General features: G+C 39.1%; 1 long non-coding RNA gene across 1 annotated transcript in view; it reads right to left on the minus strand.

Annotated features, from left to right (window-relative positions):
- The window catches only part of LOC108897716 (uncharacterized), a 53,389-nt gene that overhangs the window by 24,230 nt on the left and 5,358 nt on the right, over positions 1–23,801 (minus strand). Inside the window, exon 2 of the long non-coding RNA XR_001963345.2 lies at positions 9,676–9,821. This is a non-coding gene — a long non-coding RNA (uncharacterized LOC108897716). The remainder of the gene's footprint in view (positions 1–9,675; positions 9,822–23,801) is intronic.

Below are 23,801 nucleotides of genomic sequence, written 5' to 3' on the forward strand. Positions count from 1 at the left end.
CTTCAAAGAAAAATGAATTTCATAATACATTAGAATACTTCATCAAATTCTGTTCACATTTTCAATCATTTCATTCAGATTAATATTGTCACTCAGATGTACGCATGATCTTGTCTGAATAGCTGTGTGTGTGTGTGTGTGTGTTGATAGATTCCACATTTTTGATCATGTACACCTCAGATTAATTATTGGCATATCTAGCGGTACATTACTTGCATAAAATCAGTAGATGCAACAAGCATCCATTCCATTTCAGCTCTGCCAAAGTAAATGAAAATGTTATGGCAGCTGATTGGAAAGTTGCAATAAAAGTTATTGGTATTTATAAATGGAATGCTGTTAACTCGGTATATTGATTGAATTATTGATTAAGAGAAGGCCAACTCAGTAAAGCCACATAAGTTTTCAAAAATATTTTTAAAAAGCCTATATTTAGTGGAAGATCATACCAATTTTCATGTAAATGCATGTAGCATCAGTATTTATATTGTGTGTACTCATGAACAAATTTCATGGCTCTTTCCTAAACCAATCCCCCCCTCACTCCATATTGAAAATACATTCTCAGCTGTGGAGGGCACTTCACAATGAGGCTATAAATAAACAGGTACCGTAAACTATGGGATACACATCATCACGAATAATTTGCTGAACCTTCTGCATGACTGAGCAATCAAAAGCAAGGTGGACAGGGCAAGGATTTTGTGGCTGGAACGGGAGCCTCCTCGTCTCTGAGGTAAGACAATGTGTCTGACCTCTGACCTTCGTGGTGAAAAAGCAGACAGTGGATTCATGAATAGCGTTGATCACTCTTGTTGTCTGATGCCGAGGTTTTGACACTGCGCTGTGCTGTTTTTGTGGGGGAAATTTAAGATTTGCGAAAGGAAAATGAAAAGGTTTGAACACTGTATCTTGAAGGTTTCTGTAATTTCTTGCAGTTATTTGCTCTGTTGTGCGTCTACCATGCAAACTTCCCTATTAGGGGCAATAACATCTTGAGCTTGACAGCCTTCAGACTAAGTCAGCTGCTCCAGTTCACCTGGGATTGGAGGAATGATGAGGTCGTCTGTGGTCAGCAAGCGACACAGCAGCAGAAGAGCATGCTGATGTGGAGTGTGTATTGTAGAGTGCAGCAGGAGGACAGGAAAGGACTCTAATAGAGGAGTCTTATAAACACGAGAAATCTGGTCACATTTTAACTTACACTGGTAAAAGATAGGGTGAAACAAGATGGAATTTTAACAATCTCTGTGGTAGGTACTGCTAAAATAGGGAATTAATTACACAAATTACACAAGACACTAATGAAATGCCTATAGAACGTTTTGAAATTGATTACAGCATGTATGTATAATATGCTAAATAACCACAGTAGCACATTAATACTAAGACAAAAATTAAAATAAAATACTGTGTACTGTATGCATATGCAGTACAATATTTGCACATGATCTGAAATACAAAAAACAATTGAGACATGTATAGAATACATCAAAATAGATTAATCTATTGCACATGTAGCTTAATTGATATAGTAAATTGAATGAATGAATGAATGAACGGGATTCACGAATGTGATCCTACTTCCAACGAGTTCTGATGGAAATGAGTGACTTCATTAAAACAGAACACATGCAACAAACGCAACCAGGCCTGATTCACAGACCTGATGTCTGCCCAGTGTTTGTCATCTTACTTTGCATGACAGGTGCTCAGTGGAGACTCATCACACACTTCTAATGTCAGCACACCTGCTGCACAGTGGCTATAGTAGTTAGCATGTCCATTTATTTCAATTCAGCTAAGTGTTTTATTGTGGGAGGAGACATGTATAGCTGCTAAAATGAATATTCTTCATATTAAAAATGGATGAAATGACCATGTGTAATAAGCTGAAGTTCACTTGTAGTGACTAATGCAACCCACAAGTTTAATGTTTTGGTTTAGCTCTCATTAGCGCCGCAGCAGGCAGCTGTTTTCTGCAAAACAACAACAGCAAAACAAACCAAAACAAAGTGCGTGCGCACACACACAGACACACACAAAATGCTTTGATAAACTCACTGTACGCTGCCTGCCCAGCACCAAACAGACAGACAAAGTTAGCAAGTAGATGGTGAACACAGCGGAGCATTTAGCATCTGAATAGCCAGATACTTCTCTGAGGACTTGGTGGATATTGGGCTTAAACTTATAACTAGATAACCACAAACAAAACTCAGAATGAATGCTAAGACTGCTCAGTGTCTGCTGAAACTGTAAAGAAGTAGCCTTTCGCTGAGAAGCTTGTGATATACATACATACATATAAAATTATAATATGTCAGTGTCGTGTTTACAGCTTGTTTCATCTGCTCCCAAGTGGCCAAAAAATAAAAATAAAAAATCAATTAATAAAGACTTAAGTCTGGCCTGTTTGGAGAGTTGAATATTGACTATGTTATTTTGGCTGGTTTATGTGTCAAACCAAGTTGAAAAGTTACAAACAAATCTATCAAGCCTACTCTTTTTAAATCATTTATATTTTTCCATTTTCACATTTTGAAGTAAACTGTATAATAGTTTACAAATGCAATACTGTACCTATACGAAAACCTAAAGGTCTAAGTAAGTAACAACTTTGTCAATTACAGACTAATGGGAGATGCCATTGCAATTTATCTTTCACATGTATGTGTGAGAGGGAGAGAGAGAGAGTGTGTGTTTGTTAAATAATGTACAAAAAAATATCAGAGGAGGAAAAGGTGATTTATACTAAATTTGAATCAAACAAAGACTAATTTCTGTGATAGAAGTTTATCGTTAAAGGTTGAGGCTAATCTGCAACATTCACACAGCGTTAATATATTCCTGTTATCTAAGATACTTAAAGTTTATTTAAAATGATGTCAAAATAGGTGATTGCTGTAAAATTTGTCTGTTTCAGTCACTCGTCTTTATGAGTGAGTGACTTTCAGTTTCTTGATTACCAAATTTACATGCATCCAGAGGGGTTCAGACAGACGCCCTGTTCAAACTGAATTCTCTGACTTGAAGCTATTCTCAACGTTGATTGTTGTGTGTTTTGTTTCTTACATCTGTGAAGATAATTGTACAGCGGAGCGAAGGAACAAGTCAGACAATATTTTCCTAATAAGGCTCTCTATCAGCCAGAGGGAGCTGAATTCTGCAGCAGAAGAGAGTTTACGTTTTTATCTGAGAAGCGCATCTAATGACTCTTGGTATTTGCCCTGCAGCATCGAAGCAAATGTACGCCTCCCAATTCAATTTCAAGCACTCTAAGCACATTTCATTCAATGATAATACACATCAATAATCATTAGGGTGAGGTATAGTGCTAAATTATCATCCAAACTTGGAGGGAGTTTTGGGATACTGTGTGAAAGGAAGTTTTTTTTTTCTTTTGTATTTACAAAAGAAAAAAAGGGGGATATTTACACTACTACATTTAATGTACACTCAGCAGATCTAACTCATGGATACTTTGATATGAAGTGCTGAACAAAGTGCTAAAAAAGCAGGTGAGCTACTCAGAAAGGTGAGAAATTGAATCTGCTTAATTGGTGCACAAATTTAATTTCATGTCATTTATTAATGTTCCCATTAGCTTCATCAAAAGCGAGTCAATTTTTCCTGTGGTCTAATCACACACCTCATTAATGACAAATAAAATGACATTCCAACACACAGAACTTAACAGACATACTAAAATAATAAAATAATGATAAACTAATACACTAAAATAATAATAACTAAACAACACAACAAAGAGCCCATTCACAAATAGGTAATATAATATTGCTAAGTACCTTGCATGTTGTATACTGTATGACATCTATAAATAAACTAAAGAGACAAAGGTAACAATAGTAGCACATTAGCAGAGCAGAGGCAGCAGCAGCTTCCCTCAGAAAAACATGAGACAGACGACTGAAAAAACATGGCTCACATACACGAGGCTGTACATAACAGTGTTAAGCTAAATGCTAACATGAGCATGCTAACATGCTCACAGTGACAATGGTATCATGCTGGTGTTTCGCAGGTATAATGTTTACCATGTTCACCGCAAGTTACCATGGTAACATTTGCTAATCAGCCCTCAGTCAGGTCATAAACCTTAGTACTGGACAAATTAAAAATTTTACCTGATGGTGAGACTAGAAGTCACTGCAGTTCATGCTGAGGGGAACATGGGTATTTGCACTAAATTTCTTTACAATTCATCCTGCAGTTATTGAGATATTTCACTAAAAAACAAAAAGGTAAACCTCATGGTGGCACTGGAAGAAAGATCATTAGGATGCATCATATGCCAACAAATACTGTTTGACCGGTTGTTGGCATGAGATAAAAAGTCAGGGAGGTCACCGAAGTCATTAAGATTCATCCTCTGGGTACCATGAATATCTGTGCCAAATTTCATGGCAATCCATGAGATATTACTGTCTGGACCAAAGTGGTGGACAAACTGATTGACAATCACTTCTGTTAAAAGAAACCAACAGTAAGAAGGTCATATATCAGGGGTCATGACACGCATTAGAGGAAGGTATTTTCTTGGTGAACAAGAAAGGCTTGAGAAAGGAGAAAGGAAGTGTAATTTAGGGGAGAGTGAGACATCACAATGATTTTCCACGGTTACAAGGAAACAGCTGCCGAGGCAACACCTCTTCACTGAGACTAGGTGAGATTCATATTAACAGAGAGAACATCCTAATGCATGAGCTTACAATACCAAGCAGAACGGGATTCAGTGTGTTTTGCTTGAGGACTCTCTGCCAGAGCACATGGCTGTTAATGTACACGGTAACTGCCGTGGGGGGAACAAAGACATAAAAGGCAGGGAGAGCAGGAAAAAAGCACACGCACCAAGCCGTGCATTATCTGAGACAATTAGCTAGTTTCATAATACGTCCGTTATTTCTCTTTGACTTCATTTCGCTACAAATGACATCCTAATTAATTGCAGGCGAGCTGATAGTAATAATTTGTCTCTTTCAAGATTGCCATTGTTTGAAATGTCTCTGGACAAACGTTTGATGCCTTATCAAGATCAGAGCTTTAAGGCTGAAAATAATCCATTGTGTGGTGATGAAAGAGCAGCTAAATCTGGGGACTAAATAAATGGTGAGAAAGTGGCATTAAAAAGAATGGGGTCTTTAATTGAGGGATTTTATACTGAAATCATTTTAATTGTGTTGGGGGGAAAACAATCATTACTTTAAGTTGAACTCAGTACTTCTAAAATATAATCATCATATTTCCTTTCTTTTGCTCACCATAAAGTACCTGATTATAAACTCTTCTCTTGACTGTATAAAACCACATAAACCTTGTCCTCCTTTCCCGACTGAATCACAAGCTCTCATCTTCTTTTTGTACTCGCTCTAATATGCTCTTATCTGGGTGGAATGATTCCTCTACCTTTCCCTCTGCTTCACTTTTCTCTTTTTTCATTCATATTTCCTGGAACTCCCCTGTCGCATGATCTCTGATAGGCCTCAGTGTTCTACAATGATGGAATATGTTATGACATTTAGTCCCTGATTATTACAATACTCCTGATGTACTGAAGAAATGAAACATGCTCTACTCTTCCACTCAACCACTTTAGTCAGATATACAGTGTGTTGACCAAAGATGAGCACTTCAGTTGTGCAAAGACAGACTGATTTAACTTACTTGATTGTAATTAATAACTGACTCATAAAAATCAGGAGTCTGTCAAAGGTTGGTATGGCACATTGAGGCAGTCTGAATCTGACTCACCTTCCTTGCATTTTCACACATTTCATTGTATTTCTGTCAGCCACAGACAGGTGTGTGACCCTGAACCAACAAACACAACAAGCAGAGCTGGTCTTAGAGGAGCTTCCATAGGATCTGTATCACACAGTTGGCTTCAGTGACTTAAAAACTCTTGAGCTAAGGTAAACAGAAAAAATGGAACTGTATTCAGAATGTGAAAAAAATAAAGGACTTGGACTAAGAGTTAGGTCAGGACTTAAAGTATATCTCATTCTATAAAGCTTCAGGTTCTACCAATAGCCCTCAGCTGCAATGCTGCGGTTGTTGTTTTCGCATTGATGTCACACACTGTCAACACTGTCAGAACAGTTCTGCTGTTATCTGATACGACCAAAATGTACTATTTTAGTAGCCTAGCTTATTATTTAGAGGACTAGTCAGACATTATGGCAAATACTTATTTGTTTTCTTGCTGAGTCTTAAACGAGAAATCACTCACATTTGTATGTGACACAAGACACAACATGTCAATTAGCGTTGTTAGCCATATTTAGTTACCTTCAGTTTTGACAAGTGAACTTGTCTTCTGACTGCAGTACAACATGTTCGAAGAGAATAGGCGTTGCCAAAACCTTGACATAACTGTCAAGAAATGGCAACATTTTGTTTTTTTTCTCCTTCTAGTGAAAACATTAATTAAATGTCAGCAATGTAAATGAAATCAATCTGACAGTGGTGCTCCTAAAACAACATCCTGTAGAAAGAAGGGATGATTATAACAATACAAACCATAACATATTACTTCCAAGCTGACAGATGTGATAAGTGATACGCTGCGAAAAAGTTAAACTAATTATTTCATTGATATCATCACTGTTTATGGCAAAAAACAACAACAAATAGTTTTAAAAACTCTGGCTTCTGGCTTCATCAGCGGTCATAGCACTAGATTTATGAATTAAGCATGGCAGGGTTAGCGACCCTCATTTCCATGACTACTGTTCCTACTGGCAGCGGTTGCCCTCTCTGGGTGGTGAGGTTGGAAGTGTGTGTGTGTGTGTGTGTGTGTGTGTGTGTTTGTGACAGAGTCATTCATCTCACCGACACCTGTCAGAACTCAGCTGACCTACATCCATACAGAGGTTTTAATGGGCGAATCCATAATGTGGCCAACCTCTGCCAAGGGCTGCTGAATACCCATCACTGATTGGATGACCTCTCAGATCTTTTGTCATGTGACCTGTGGCTAATGGCTGTAACAGTCAGGTTGTAGCTGTGGTCATAGAAGCCTGTGCGATCAGAAGTAAAATAAGGATTCTATCTTTAGTATTACAGCTAATGTTGAATCAGGCAACACACTTGTTTTACACTTTAAAAGAGCATTTTCCCAGCACAGGCCAGAGTCTGTCTTTATCACACAGTAAAACACAGTATACAATAATGTAACACTTTTGTTCAGGCAGCCTGCTATAAAAATGCCAGTATGTGTGACTACATAAAAGCAGGAATCAATGACTGTAAAATCCCTGTGTCACAGGGCCAGCAGTATGTCACATTTCTGCCTTATTTTGTGTGTAGTATTCCCACTCGTTTCTCTCTCATCTCTCTTTTTTTGTTCCTATCATGATGAAATCTTTGAGAGGTGAGGAAATTCAGCCCAGCCAAAAAGGTTCTGAGGACTGAGAGACATGCTGCCGCTTTTGAGCTTTGGGTTGAAGTCATTTCAGAACGGTAATTTTCCCCTTTCTCTGTGAGCAGGTTACCTATAACCACTCTTTCAGCTTTCTGAAAAATCCTCGGCACGGGATTGCCAGCTATAAAGTGTGCATTAAACAGATCTATCACAGAGCCACATCATTGGCTGGGACTGGCACTGGTGTCCAATAATGCAGTCTGCTCTCTCCAATTTCAAATGACAGACAGGGAGATGGGGACAATAAACACATTTTACCTCTTCACACACATACACACACACGCGCACGCTCTCTTTCTGTCTTTCTCAGACCAAGGCTTTCTCTTGTTACGGTTTGATCATTAGATCCATCTCTTTCACATTGAACACTGAAGGTTTTCAATTTAGCCAAGCTATGATTATGTTTCCTATTTCTATTGTCATGTGAAGATAAAAAAATCCTAAGTGTTGATGGCCTGTTTTGTTCTTTCATTGTATCGCTGCACTCTCTCTAACCTCACCACCAGGACTGATTTGCGTATGAATGTGTTTTTCTGTTTCACCATTTTAATTTTGCAGCAGGAAAACCTTGGACCCTTTGAAATCGGTCCATGGAACATTCATGTGTGCTTCTTCAACAAAATAATGGATTTGCACAGGAGGGGAAAGAAAGGACTCTTCCTTTCAGGTAAAAGGAGGCAGTGCTGTTAGAGACAGGTTGCTTGGAGAGCAGTGGGATTATTCCACTGTTTCATGTTGAACGTTATCATGGGCAGGCAGACTGATGTGGGCTAAAACCAGCAATGCATCACAACACCTAACCAAGGTCAAGCACTTTCTCTCCGTCTCTCTCTACTGTTCTTTCTGCCTGTCTCCTCCAGTGGTAGGGAGATTTGTTCAGGAAAAAGTGAGATGAAATGTCAAGAGCAGAGTGATTGCCTGGGAAAGGGAGATCCTAATTAACTCTCTCTGGTGGAGATCTCCCTCTACCTCTCTCACGCGGCGTGCGCCCGTATGAATCTTTCATCTCGCCTCGCCTCCGAGGACACGGCTCCGCTCACAAAGCCAACCAAAGGACAGATGGATACAACGAATGCAAAGGTCAAAAAATAAACAGTTCAGCTATGAATGACAGACACTCTCTCGGGGACAGAGGCAGACAACAAACCAATCCCTGCAGGACTAAATCCAAAACAAAACCCAGTAGCACAGAAGAAGTCAAATCAACAAGTGGCCTGTCACTGAAAACAATGTTGACCAATTGGTGGTTTTCATGGTCAGTACCAGGGATACAATCACCTGGGAAAGGAGCACAGCTAGAAATGATTTACTGTATGTGCATGTGATTAGCTCGTTGTTGCTTGGTGTTTGCGTTTTCACATACTTTAAATATGCTGTATCCTATCTTATCGATCCGACAAGAATAGCAAGTTAGGCATAAGTGTTATTGGCTTCATATGTGTTCAAATGCTACAATTTGAAAGTTGTTTTGCTTAAGATTACACAGGTCCTAATGTTCACATTATGATACCTTTAAACAGTTGGTGAGACAACAATTAAAAAACTGTTTTTATTTCTAAATTCCAATTTAAAGCAACATTATGCGACTGTCCTGCCGAAATGCCTGGACTTGCACTACATAATTTCGGTTGAGTAGGTACAATCTCCTGCGAGAAGTCTCTTTCATTCATCAACCCCTTAGATGAATTTTGTGTTTGGTTTGGGCCTGTTTATTCTGCCTGAGGTGTTTATACTGAGCATTTTTATTCTGTTTGGGTGGTTAAACTGATTATAATCTGATTATTAAGCTCCGTGTAAACATACCTCATGTTGATTATATGTCAACATTATTGACTGGTTTTAAGTATAATTCTAATGTGATATCTTTATGATGGAGGGATAAATTGGTCAATTCTTTCAATAAGAAATGAGTCAAGTTTACTCAGAAGTAAACATTTCTCTGGTTTGAAAAAAAAAAGAACCTTTGGAGTAGATCAAACAGCAAGACAGATATTATCTGCAGAAGTGGTCAGAAAAATGCTAATAGATATTTCCTCAAAATGTTCAGTCTTTGCTTAGAACCTAACAGAGGATGGGGAGAAATTCAAATGAAAACATCATTAGGGGAGCAAGTAGAAGAAACTTTCTAGTCCTGGCAGGGAAGTCCCACCAAGGATAGTCAGGAAAGATATTAAATTCCGGTGCAAAATATCAGCTACTGGAAGCTTCAGGCCAAAAACACAGTTACTGACCTTCAAATATCAGTGAAATCCTTACATCAGGATTAGCTCCTGGGTGTGTTGTCTTCGATTCTGGAAAACGATGAGAACCAGGAGGTTTGGGATCCGTCGGAGGCCCACAGAGGAGGTTTCTCCGGGGACGGATCATAAGCAGCCTCCTGCAGAGTGCACAGATCAAAGCCAACCAATTATAACAGAACTTACACCTCTCCTACTACAACTCTACCATTGCTACTGGCTGCTGTATCCCAAGTATTTTTCTTACAGTCTAAAACCTCTCACATTGTAGTACAAATTCTATATGTGTACAATTACTTGTCAAATGAAGAGACCCAGTTCCCATTTAGGGGTACCAGGCAGGTCGTGTGGTAATGGAAACAAGCATTTGTCTAAATAATAGCATGGGTTAAAATAATTGACCTGCATTTATAGTGGGCGTACACTCTAATCTTTTATTCATCTTCTGCTATTTAACATTCCATTCATCTTAAGAGTTCCTTTAATTTCATTCATTTAGCAACACGCTAGCCACATAAATCTAAACAGATCTTCACTCATGCACAGCGCAGGCTTTTGACGAAACCAATCATGTATTAAATTGAAGGAGCCCTTCATTGCTCAGTATATTGAAGTGGGCCATATCGATAAAGGTCAAGTGCTTCACTGAAATGTACTGAGGTGCCAAGAAGTTATCCATCAAACAAGACATGGATGTGGCATGCATGGTTAATGAAGGCAGGTCAGCCATCACATGTATCATCTGCGCTTTGTGTGTTGATGGATGGGAGCTGCACATACTCCTGTTAAAAGCATCTCTGGTATCATTATTATTATTATTATTATTATAAGTACACTGCAGATTATTACAATGTAGACAATGGATTGGAATACATAAGTCTTATTTACATAAAGGATTAAATTTAGTATCCTTATCTTCACAGAGTTTGGGAGGGTTTATTATATTGACTGTTTATATGGACTGACTGATAATTTGTCTACAAACATGCAGAGATGAGTCATGATGAATGAGTCAGTTCTTGCTTGCGCATGTTGCTTGATGTACATTAAGCCAAAATAAACAGTAAAAACCCTATAAATTACTGCCCAGCTCCTGGTCTGAGGTAGCACTTGATTGAATGAAATGCTGTCTGGAAAGCGAAGAGTCTTCCACTGATGTTTATCGAGGAGGATATTGAAACGGGAATGGGTCCTGTATTATTTGATTTTCTGACTGAGCTACAGTTTTCCCCCTCATGGTAAAACTGTGTTTCCTGCAACTGTGTATACTTTATTGAAATCTTTGGCTTTCAATTTGTGTCAACCCCCATTTTTAAAAATGAGGCAAAGTCTGTACATTTACAATAAGTGAGATGAGATGTTACATTTAAATTTGCCTTGGCATCTGTAAAACCAGTTGGGTTATGGGAGTCTCACAAAATCAAACAAAAAGCAGCACAGACATAATGTACAGACAGATTGATATACTGCATTGTGTAACAGTATATTTCAATAACAAAATTGTTTGCTGGAAGCATCCTAATACATCACAGTGTTGGCTTATATTGTCTTTCTACACCAAACGGCCTGTCTGCAGCTATACAGCTATCTTATTTGAAATTTCAACCTGCAACGCACATGTACCTTTTACTTTGATGCCTTCCACACAAACAAACACACTGGTTATTAGCATAAACCCTGTGTTTTCACATTTGGGGGCGGGTGGGGAGTGGGTCTATGTGTAAGCAGCACATTCTTTTTTTGTCTTTATAATTAAATGACAGGAGGAAAATCTTCATATGCAGCTCCAGCAGCTGATGTTAAGGTGGACTTTGACATTTGAGTCCTGCCACTTGTGCAGAACAGTTCTCACACCTCTGCAGAACTTCAGGAGCTACTACTATCAGCATCAGCCTTACAGGGGATCTGATTCTGCTTATGTATTTTTCAGACTTCAACACCAACAAAAGTACTACAAAAAAGCAACACAACAAGAAAAAGAGAATAAAACATTACCTGGGTCTTGCAGCCTTTCTTTACCACTGTATATAATCTTAGATTGTAGACTGAATAAACTATAAGAAATGCATTGCGCTTGTGCTTTTATGCTTGAGAAAACACATACTGCTTTTATGCTTAAGAAAAAAAAGGATCAATCTAGACCAATCTTTATTGTGGTTAGCCTTTAATTTGGGGGTTCCCAATTCTCTGGGTGTCTGTATTCATTTATCTTCATGAAATACCATCTCCAGTTGGGACTAACTGCAGATGCAGTTATTTTGGCACTGTGCCTTACACTTCATCATGCTGGTAGAGCCCAGTTTAAATTAAGTTGACTGTAGTGTATTTGGTCTGTTGGTGGCTTTTAGATTAGAGAGCTGGACTGGTGAGAATGTTGCCAATTAGAATCCACAGACCAGCTGGACAAATGTGGGTAGAGAAAGCAAATGCCCCCCCCCCTTTTCTCACATACTGTCATTAAAGTGACTAAATTTAAGGGGACTAACACTACCATATTGCCTTAAACCCATCTGCTCCTGTGTTACTGCTCTGTAGTAGAAGAGGTTTTGATGTCAGTTGGGGCTGTCCTAAAGTTTTTTTTTTTGGTTGTTTTTTTTGGCTCTGATCCCAATCTGTGCTCTTTAATATTAGATATCTGCTGATACTAAGTCTGATAGCAGCAGAGGATATGCAGTGTTAATTACATATTTATCTAACACATTGAAGTAACAGGTGTACCCTGCCAAATTTGGCATATTTCTAGCTACTGTTTATAAGCTAAAATTCTTGGTGGTGGGACAATGTGACTGCTGAAACTGACAACAAGCAATCATCTGGAGAGAAGATGTATCACTCTGAACTGTAACCAATTGCAATTGCACAGTGGTTGGTGCCATATGGGAAAATTTGAAATCCTACACATAGAAGATGAAGCTGAAAACAAAAGTTCACATGTTCTGTCTGATTAGCTGTTTAAAGGGAAAGTCTGACATTTTATTCACTTGCTTGCTAAGAGTATGCAGCCTCTTTCCCCTAAGGTCTACTGTGCTATTGCAAAGAAAAAACAAACAAACAAAAAAGTTGCATATGAACATGATTCTTAGGAAATAAGGTTGTGTGAAATCATCAACATGTCCTAGCATTAACTACAGTGTCCAGGAGAAATGTGTCAACAATGTCACAAATAATTATAATCATTCGTGTTTTTATTGTACTATCACTATTTCATCATTCAGTGTTCTGGTGGAAAAAAAAGTAAGTGAATCCTTTGAAGTAGTCAACCTGCTTTGGCACCAGTAACCTCAAGTAAGCTCTTCTGGTAGCTGCTGATCCAACCTGCACTACACTCAGAAGGAAATCTGGACCATTTCTCCGACAGAACTGCAGATATTCTTTGGATGTCTGGTGAGAATGGCTCTCTTGAGGTCATTCCACAGCATCGCTTTTGGGTTAAAGTCTGGGTTCTGATCAGGCCATGGCAAGAGGTGGATTTTCTATGTTTGAAGTCAATCTGTAGTAGATTTACTTTGATGTTTAGGATCATTGTCCTGCTAACAGTTTTATTAACTTCTGGCTCCAGCTAGGTTTTGTTTCTGTAATTAGCATTGGGGTTCATGTACCATTTCCAACCTGCTCTGTGAATCTTGTAATCAACATTTCCTGTCCAAATTGGACAGGAATAACACAATGACTTCTGTGTTATTAGTTAAAGTGGATTGGGTTTATTCATAATTGTAAATTAGTTAAGATCTGGCCATAGCTCAAGACAAATACATACTGCAGATAATTAGTAAAAGGGTTCCCATACTTTTTCTTTCCACTGTCTTTGCCTATGTACCAGTCTTTAACTGACAGCTGGTCTGTGAAGTACTATTCTGTGAACTATAAAAAAAATATCCAGCTGAAATAGAAGCAGACAATGTCTTTTGAGGACAAGCTGGTACTCATACAATACCAAAAGTGCACTGGCCGTGATAATGTGTCTGAGGCTGGATCTGTACTTAAATGTACTTGTACGTCTATTGCAATGAACAGAAGTATAAGGTGAAATAGAAGAAAATGTTTCAACATAAGGGAAAATTGTGTTTCATTTGTGTTGAATAAGATGTGATTAAATAAGAAATACAGACTGTGAAAGTCTAACCAGAGTTGTGCCTCCGTTCCCACCTCATCTGTAGTTCCTTCCCTCACCAGGGAGCACTGTTAAGAATCTGCAACTATGTTTCCCTCTCATCTCCCTGCCCCTCTTTAATCTCAACCTGACTGTTTGGTTTTACAGTGAATTGTGTCTTCTAAGGCTTGGTGAAGGAGAGACAAGGTTCTTAGAGTCCCAGCAGATCTGAGATCTTTCTGATGAGACCCCTTGACAAACTAACCCTTATTTGAAGCTTAACATGAAGTGAGATACTGACGTCTGCAGGAACCAACAGCACTGTGCTACTTCATTAACTTTTTTTGGAATGTTTTGTGTGTTCATTATGATTATTTAATGTCCACATTCAAGACAGAATAACCACTTTGATGTCATCACAGACAGTTTGTTTAACTTCTTTAGGTTTTCCTATTAACTTGTGGAAGAGCCACCTTTATAGTCAGTTATAAGCATTTCAATCACGAATATTGGATTGAGCACAGAGTGAAGCATCTCCCTGTTGGATATCTGTCCTACCCAGTAGCTTATTGCTTTCGTTTACAAGAGAGGAAGTCTTACATTAATGAGGCCTGTGTACCCAGGATGCTTCAGGCCAACATTGACTTTTAGCTGTTTACTTGATCGTCTTCATGGAAAGCTGTGGAGGCAGACAAGACTTTATGATGTCATTAAATGCTAGGATCGGACCTGAAGGACCTAGTCACTATAACTGAAGACAAATTAGCAGCAAAGTAGACAGTGAAAATGCTGCAGGGCTTCCAGCAGTAACAGAAGTTGAGGGATTGGCTCTTACTGGAGCTTATTTGGTTCCATGTTTTACAGGGTTTTAATATAAAAAAAAGCAAAGAGAGAAGATTCAGGCACCTAATTAAGGTTGTTCAGGTGACTTAGGTACTACCCACAGTAAAGGGTTAATGCTCTTGGGAGCAGTGGCCTCAATCCAAAAGGACTCACTTGATGTTGTTTTTGACCAGGAACTGGGATCTGCAAAAAATAATAGCATTCAGCAGAGCAAGAAGATTCAATTTGACAAAATGTACCTGATTTTGAAGGGAAATGGGAAATTTAGCAGAAAAGAAATAATGATATAGCTACTGTTCGTGGTAGTGATACAGTGAAACACTTTATTATGAAGAGAAAGTTACCACAGTGAGTACCAAACCTGGCGCTGTTTAAAAATCCAGTTATGTCAAAAAGTAGGACAAATTAATAAATGTCCCCCCAAACACAGAGACACTGTCCATACTCATTGTGTTGTTGTGAAATCATTAAGGACAAGAGTTCACAGTCTATACAGCTGTTAAACTACTATATCAGCAGAACTGATTTCAGAATGATAAATTGAAGGTAAATACAGTAGCCTCACCTCAATGCAAGACCCAAACCTAGCCCCTCTGTGGCCTCTGCTTTTTCTTGCTGTGTGTGTAAGGCATTTTGATTTCCTCTCACAGTCTAAAAGTAATGAGTATTGTTTGTTTCTGAACAGTTAACAGTACTTAAAAAAATATGTATTTGCATGTAGAAGCCTTCTGACCTATCTAAGATGCTTTCTTGGCCTTTTGCCTCTTACCCAGTGGCATTCTGACCACTGCCATCCCACACATGAAGCTTAAAGGTGCAAAGAGTTTGGACTTCAGTATTCAGAAAGAATGTGAGACAGTGTCATCAAGTGCTCACATATTCTTCAGACTAACAAACACAGTCAATGGGTGATGCTGTATACCAAAAGATGGAAAAATGAATGAGAAACAGCACCACTGTTACATTGGTAAGCAGAGCTGTCTCTAAGCAGGGAACTTGCTCACTACTGATTAGAATACTGTTTGCATTTCACTCTTAATTATTGAATGTCACTTCCTGTGGGGAGCAGATTTCCTGCTGTATCAGTGTCCATACCTGAATTTAATTTAGGCAAACAGGGTAAATCAATGGCATCTCAGTCAGTGGTATAGGAATGGTTTTCTCTGTTACAGCCCAAACGTTTGATTTAATAAGACGGGTGCTTCTCTACATACAAATTTGCCTTGGTGCAGCTTTAAGTGCTGCAAACATTACAAAATCCATCTTGAAAATGGCCTTTGATGTCACAGTGAAAACATAGTCCATATTCGACCATGGTCAGACATCTTGTCACTGAGAACATGTTTTCCTGGTTGATCTAATAGCGGACAATCCCTAGGGCCTCTTCTGATGTCCTTCTGACACTATCTGCTATACTGCAGTCAGACAAGCAGACTACATGACTAGGAAATCAACCAGGAGAGACTATTTTTTCCCCCCCGATAACATCTCCCTGTCGCTTTGCTAGTCGCCATACCATTCAGCAGCTGCTATTCAGCACTCCATCCTATTCATTCACAACCCACAGAGGATAAGAGACAGACAGAATGTGTGCCACATGCATGTGAAAGCAGGCAAATGCGAGACTCATCTGATAATCCGCTCAAAATGGTGAAGGATAGGCCGTGTTTGGTAATACTATACCAGCTAATACTACTGTGTATGGGCACAAGTGGATAAAAGTAGACAACCAAGATGACATGAAACAGCATGAACCAGCAATATAAGAATAGTAATAATGTATAATTAGCTGTGTCTAGATTTACCACTCGAAATTCTTAGCAATTTTTTAAACCAGGGTTCCCTTATTTAAGAGAGCAGTAGACAAAAGCAGTTTTCTAATTCCTAACCAGTGACTACTGACTTCGGTATCTGTATTGCCAGAATCACTAGCAGATTATTTATTTGTTTTAGGTAGCCAGCTAATTAAGCTAACATGAGCCTCATGATTGTTGTCTCAGGGAAAAAGTAGTAGTTCCACGATATGTTTAATAAGGGCCTGTGGGCTGCTAACCAGCTAACGTTAGCTCACATTGTTTCTAGATGCTCAGCTTGTTTTTAGGTTAGGATTTCTTCAGAGTTTATTGTTCGGGAGGTTTTTACTGGGAGCTGGATTATCCACCAAGGCCTCATTGAATAAAGCAGTTTCATATTTAAAAAAAAATCTATGTTTCTCCACGAAGCAGACAACTGGGACGTTGAGAGCTGCTGTTTGTCAGCTTGTTTCTCTGATTACTGAAGACATCTGATGACAAATATCCTCATCTGGTTTAAGATTAGAGTTATAACATTATATAACATGACAGTGACGTGACTTGAAACATTAAGAAAGTAGTTGGGTGAAAATGTTTTAATGTCTGGCCATTTGGCCGACAGTCGCCGCTTATGGAAAACACATTTATAGTATGATGCATGGACAGCTCTCACGTTGGATTTTTTTGGTCACTTTCACCTGCTGTTAAATTGACCATGACTGGAACATTTCAGGTTCTGTGCTTTAAACTCTCAGTACAGATGAGACACGTTGCTGAGAACTAGTCTGAGGTGCGTTCTTGATGAGTGGAGCTTGGGAAGTTCAGTTAGTGCATCTGCACACTACACTGCAAAAAACATGACTAAACATATTATTTTGGTTTGGGTGGAGGGCATGTGTTAACGATGACGTCACAACTTATTAACTAATCGACTTAAATTGGATTGATTAATCGACTTCAAAAGTAATAAAAATGCCCATCCCTAGTAGAACGAAAGAATGAGATTGCGGATACAGGTGACTGAAATGTGTTCCCTCCACAAGGTGTCTGGGCTCAGCCTTAGAGATAGCGTGAGGAGCTCAGACATCTAAAGGGAACTAAGTAGAGCCGCTGCTGCTCTGTGTCAAAAGGAACCAATAGAGGTGGGTTGAGCATCAGGTTAGGATGGCTTCTGGGCACCCTGCTTTGGAGGTTTTCCAGGAACGTCTAATTGGGAGGAGAAGTCAGGGTAGACCCAAAACTCGCTGGAGGGATTATGTCATCTGGCCTGGGAGTGCCTTGGGATCTCCCAGGAGAAGCTGGAAAGGGTTGCTGGGGAGATGAATGTCTGTAATATCCTGCTTTGCCTGTTGCCACCATGACCCAACTCTGGGTAAGTGGAAGGAAATTGATGGATGGATGGATGGATTTAGGATGAGGACTGACCAATGTGTTTGGCAAATTTAACACTAAGGTAATGATGGCTTAATTGCTGGAGCATAAACGTTCCCAAATCCAATAAGAATAAGCAATTTTCAGCCTGTGTTTATCTATCACTTTTTTCTTGGATTTTGAAAAAAACAAATGAAATAAAACAAACAAACAAACAACAACAAAAAAAAACAACATTATTCTCTAAACTAACAAGCTCGGCAGGCCTGCTGTGCATAAAACAACTGCTTAACTATGACTGGGAGAATGGTCCAGTGAATGGTCAGTTCAAAAGTGCACACATACTGCCAAATTTCCCAGAAAGAAAAAAGTTTTAAAAAAAGACTCAGAGAGAGAGAGGATTTGGGATAATATTTGAGGATTATCAATCGGGTGTGTTTTTCTAGGTCTGTGGTGCCTAGTCACATCAACACACCAACATTTGGCTCAAGTCTATAAGTCTTAACTTTGTGTGTTATCCAAGTGGCTTTTGTTCTGAGGACTTCTGGCCCAGAGGAGACAGCACAGGTCTTTGGCCTTGTAGTCTGATATGGGATGAGTCTTTTTTTTTTTTTTTTTTTTTTTTTTTGACAAGCAGCACGAGCCTCTAAATGCTGCTGGGTTTTTAGAAGCCTCTCCACTGAAAGCACCACCCTTTTTTCCATATTATTTCCAAACTTGAGAAGGTATTGTTGCTTATTCCTGACAATGCTGAGAACTCAGCATGCCTTTACCACTGTGGGAGCCAAGTTCTAGAAGTTAAAAATATTTTAACTTTTAGAAAAGGAGTGCTACAAACAGGATTTCAGTGATCATGGAGCAACAGCAGGAGCCACAACCAGTTTCCCACAAGCATGTCTTAACCATTGCTAGACATTCAAAAAAAAACAAACAAAAAAAAAACAGGAACATCTAGGTGGATGTAGTAGGGTTTTTTATTTGAGCTCCATGACCCTGTCAATTCCCTCTTTGCAGACCCTCTCTTTCAAACACATGTAAACTGTCTATCTCATCTCTAACCAACACTCATGTTTATTCATGACATGACTCTCACTGTGGCACATCAAGAGATTGCTGGAGGAAGAGTGGCAGGGTGCTGTGAATTTCCACGCTGACAACATGTCAAAGGAAGACAGACACAAAGAAATAAAAAAAATACCCAAATTCAATTGCTGTACAACGCTTGGGTTCGTGATATGAAATGAACACTCAAGGCATTATACTTGATATGTGCAGCGGCGGTACATACAAATCACCTCATCCAGGTGACGGCTGGAGCACTACACATTTCAGAGAAATAAACACGCTCTGTTCTCCATCGTTGATTCACAGAGACAAGCCAACATAAAAAGACAAGGCAGATCAAAGACATGCAGAGCAACAATGTCACATCCTGTAGACAAATATGGTGAACCCTGGGACTCTACTGCCTGTGGCAGTGCATGCTATCTGTAGCTTAAAGCTGTGAAATCTCGCCTTAATTTGCCAAAAGAGGGCAGAGCAGAAGACAGAACATAGAGAGGGGGAGGCCATAATACTCACAGTGGGTTTCCACCTTCTGCTGCTATGTTGGTCCTGTGTTTGAACATGAAGAGCTAAGGAAATAGCTCTACTTCTTCAACGCTAATGGGGCCTAAGGTTAGACATACTGAATAAGTAATATGGGGAAAGTAACACCACCGTGGCCAAGGAGTGTCTTCTAAGCCGCTATACATAATTCAATCCAAAAAGGGAAAAAAGGCTCTTTTCCAGAGCAGAAGGCGCTGTCATGTTGTTGTTATTCAGCTAACTTTGGCAGTGGCAGAAAGCAGTATTCTCTTCTCTAACAAAGGGAAAGTTGGATTGTAAATTTCAGTCTGTGAAAGAAGAGGGCAGTTGAGGATAAAAGATAAAGAATCTGCCTGAGTTTGTGTGTGTGTGAGTGTGTGTGAGTGAGTGTGTGAGTGGCGGGGGTGTTTTGGCTCCGAGGAGGACAGTACTGTATCGCTACTGAAGGATTTACAATAATGTCACAGCCAAGTCTGAGAGTCGCAGGAGAAAGGGAAATTTATAGTTAATGCAAAATCTTATTATTATACCGACATAAACATATGTGCACATGCACGGCCACACACACGTGCATGTGCACACTCGCATCTGCATGGGTGCACACACACACACACACACACACACACACACACAGAGTGAATATGGGTAAAACGCTGGAATTACTGAGCTGTGAGGCTATTTGAATTTAGAGCATGTCTAATCTGTATATCACCCAAAATATGAACCAGCGCCTTCTCATCCATACAGAGTGGGCAGTTTGCAGTGCACGAACACGCACATGCACACACTTCTGTGCACAAACACACACACACATGCAGGCATGGTAGAATATCTAACAAATGCCTGTGGGCTGTCTGAGAAATGATTTGTTGAAAATCCTGCTGTTAATGGACTATAGATCTTTAAAATATTTGCACTAAGGCATACGGGCATCAGTGCACCACTCCAAAGAGGCTGAAGAAAGACAAGAAAAGTCTTCAAACATCATCATCATTCACAGCCCTCAAGTTAATTGGGTCTTAATCCTTCCATCACACATCCATAATCCCAGATCAAAATGCCTTTATAGGTTGAAGGCCTGGACATCTGCACAGCAATAAATTTGAGTGGACATTTAAGACCAGTGTGATTAGCCTCCAAACTTTAAGGTCTGATGCAGGTACATATATTAGAAGGCCAAAATAAAGAGAGTAGTCTCTTGACATGACCCTACAGGTCAAGATTGTATGGCCCGTGCACTACAATCTACAGAATGTCCTGAATTGAAGTCTAATATTCACAGTAAACACTTCTCTTTATTCAACACTAGAGAATATCCTCAACACTGTTTGATCTTCAGTTCCCCTATGATCCAACAGAGAAACACACACTCGATTGAACTATGAGTATTTTTAACATAAAATGGGTTCAGTGTTGCTGGGGGGATTTAGTGTGAAACTTCCGCTTCATGTCATTCACAGCGTGTGTGCAGCCAGTCAGCAGGTTTACAGTTGAGTAAATTCAACACTTTGTTGCAAGATACGGAATTTGAATTTGAATAGAGGTGCACTGATACAGAAATGTTAAAAGTAAGAGGAATACAGAGTGGCACACAAACGGTTTTGAGACAGAGTCTTTATCTGTGTTGGAAAACTGAACTTTGGGCATCAGCGTGGGGCAGGCTGAGTAGCCAGTCATTGTGCCTGTGGTATTTTGGCACAATATAATTTACATTCAGCTGACTAATCAGGGTTCAGTCAGCGTAGTTGCAGAGCGTTCGCTGCTCACACACGCCTCAGTGAGTGCACCAGTTAAAAAAAACAAGCAATGTCAATAGTTAGATAGATAGTTTTAGCATTTACTTATATTGGCTGGCCTAACAATGTTACTGCCAACACAGATATACACATATATGTTTTTCTAAGGGGAGCTCTGTAGTTGTTGTATCCCAGATATTCAAAAAACACTATTATTTTTACAGTTTTTTTTTTCACCTCTCCTTTCAGTTATAACACCACCAAACACCTCAACCTGACACAGCTGGCTGTTTCCACATTTTTGCTTGAAAGGGTTTATTGAATTGTCAGAAGGGGAAAGCTTTGTTGTTGTTTGTTGTTCTACAGATACTACTACATTTTTATAAGAACAGAATAACATTCTTGATCTGGATTGCACAAAAATTGGTTTAAAGGAAATATGACAGATGCGAGGTCTTTTAAACATTTTAACACTTTAAGTGGACTTGGATCAAACAAGGTTTGGAGATATGTGATCTAAGGCCTTGGTTTGTATTGATCGATACACAGAATATCTGATATTGTGAGTGTGTATTTTTTGTTGTTTTTTTCAGATGAAATCTTAGCCCTTCCAAAATGCTGCCAGACTCCACCAGAGCTACATGAAAAACTTCAAAATCTGGACAGTGCTTTCTGAGCAAACCTACCACAGTGCATACATAACTAATGAGAGGCAAATTAGCCCAGAAGAAGAACTAAAGAGCTACAGAAGTCAGGTTTTCGAGAAAACATTTTGAATCCCGGGCTATGTCTGAAATCACTCACTACTCACTATATAGTGCACTATATAGTGAGTTTGCCATTTTGTAGTGCTGTCAGAATGTATAGTGAGAATTATTATACCCTATATGGTGGACTCAAAGTATCCCTCAATGGATTGTGAAAAGTAGTGTACCACTGATTGTTACTAACCAAGCAATATATCCCACCATGCATTGTGTTCGCACTGTGAGAAAGCGAAAAACGGGCGACAGACGGGAGGAGAGAGTCACATGGACACACAACAAGCGCATTTGTGCAGCACATTTCAACAACAAGGCAATTCATAGAGCTTTTTACATTGAGACAGACTGTGAGAGAAACTCATAAACGGACATTCAAGTACAATTAAATACAGTTAAGGAGTTTAGAGATTATAAAATACAAATACAGATCTTCACCAGCCGACAGTAATCTGACGTTTTAATTGTGCGTCAGCAATGATGTCATTAACTGTGCAAAGAAAACAACCTGAGTAGTGTCCGAAAGTGTTTTAAAGACTTTATCAATGAGCTCACTATATAGTCCACTACATTGAATTCCCTGTTCCCGGCCTCCATAACTCCTGTCTTTCAGATTCCATGCCCCAGTTTGTAACACAGGCAAGCAGAAGACTTTTGAGATGGTGGCCACAAAGTTGGTGAATTCTACAGCTTTGATGGACAGCTTAGATTGTAAAAGGTGCTAGTGCAATGTGTCTAGAGCTACCCAGACAGATGTATCTGTCAAGGTGTATAATAATCATGTGGTCGACTGGTTGGGATTTTCAAACTCCTGTCATCTGATCCTGGATTTGACCCTGGGAATTGTGAACTTGTATTGATTCTCAGCAATCGTAACTCTATTCTTTTGCCAGTTAAAGCTGACAGAGCTTTTATAGCCACCAGTGGGCAAAAACATGGTTTTCATTCTCTCCTCACAAGGGGCATTTTTCTAACCTCTAATTCATCCTCAAGCAGAAGGACAGAATGTACACTGTTGCCCATATTTATCAGGAACGATCAACATCCCCATCCGAAAAGGCCATTTTCTCAGAGTTGCTATGGCAACAGGTTGTGCAACTTCCACTGTGGGACTTATGAGTACTAGACAATATTAATTCAGTTTTGTAAATTAACATGTCTGTCATCAGCTGCAGGAAGATAGTACTTAGTTTATAGTGTATGGATTAATTAACAGACGTATGGTTGTACTATAGAGAAAACACAAAGCTGATAGTCTCCATGGTAATGTCAGACATGTTGCTCAACAAGCCTATCACAGCTTTGCGTGAGAGATGCAGAGAGGGCTTCATGTCTGTCTGCACTGTACTTGTTTGCAACAAAACAGCAGCCAGGTATACATTTAGTCCTCACACAGTTGTCAAAGGTTTCTGCTCAAGAACTGTGGTGATGAAATGATGGATGACAACATCTCAGCTTCTGTTTGCTTTGATGTCATGTTCTGTCATGTATGATTATTATTTTATAATTATCAATATTATTGGCCAGGTCTGAGTTATTTATGGTGCTGTGTGTCAGCACGGTAAAGCTGTCCAAGTACTCCTACTATAATAATAAGTATTTAAGTAAATGCATATCTTTGGTTTTAAAAGACCCCCAAATCATATTTAACAAACAAATCACTGCCCATACTGACACCATAGTAAGGGGATATAATGGAAATTCAGTCAGATTATCAGGCTTGTGTTACATCCCTTTTCATTCATTTATTCTATGCAGTCATATCAGTTGCATCAGATGGTGATATATATATATATATATATATATATATATATATATATATATATATATATATGTATATATATATATATATATATATGTATATATATATATATATATATATATATATATATATTTTATTCAGGGATACTGTTGTGTTGTTGATACTATGACACCAAGG

The sequence above is a fragment of the Lates calcarifer genome, linkage group LG2, assembly GCF_001640805.2.
Source record: "Lates calcarifer isolate ASB-BC8 linkage group LG2, TLL_Latcal_v3, whole genome shotgun sequence".
Taxonomy (NCBI): domain Eukaryota; kingdom Metazoa; phylum Chordata; class Actinopteri; family Centropomidae; genus Lates; species Lates calcarifer.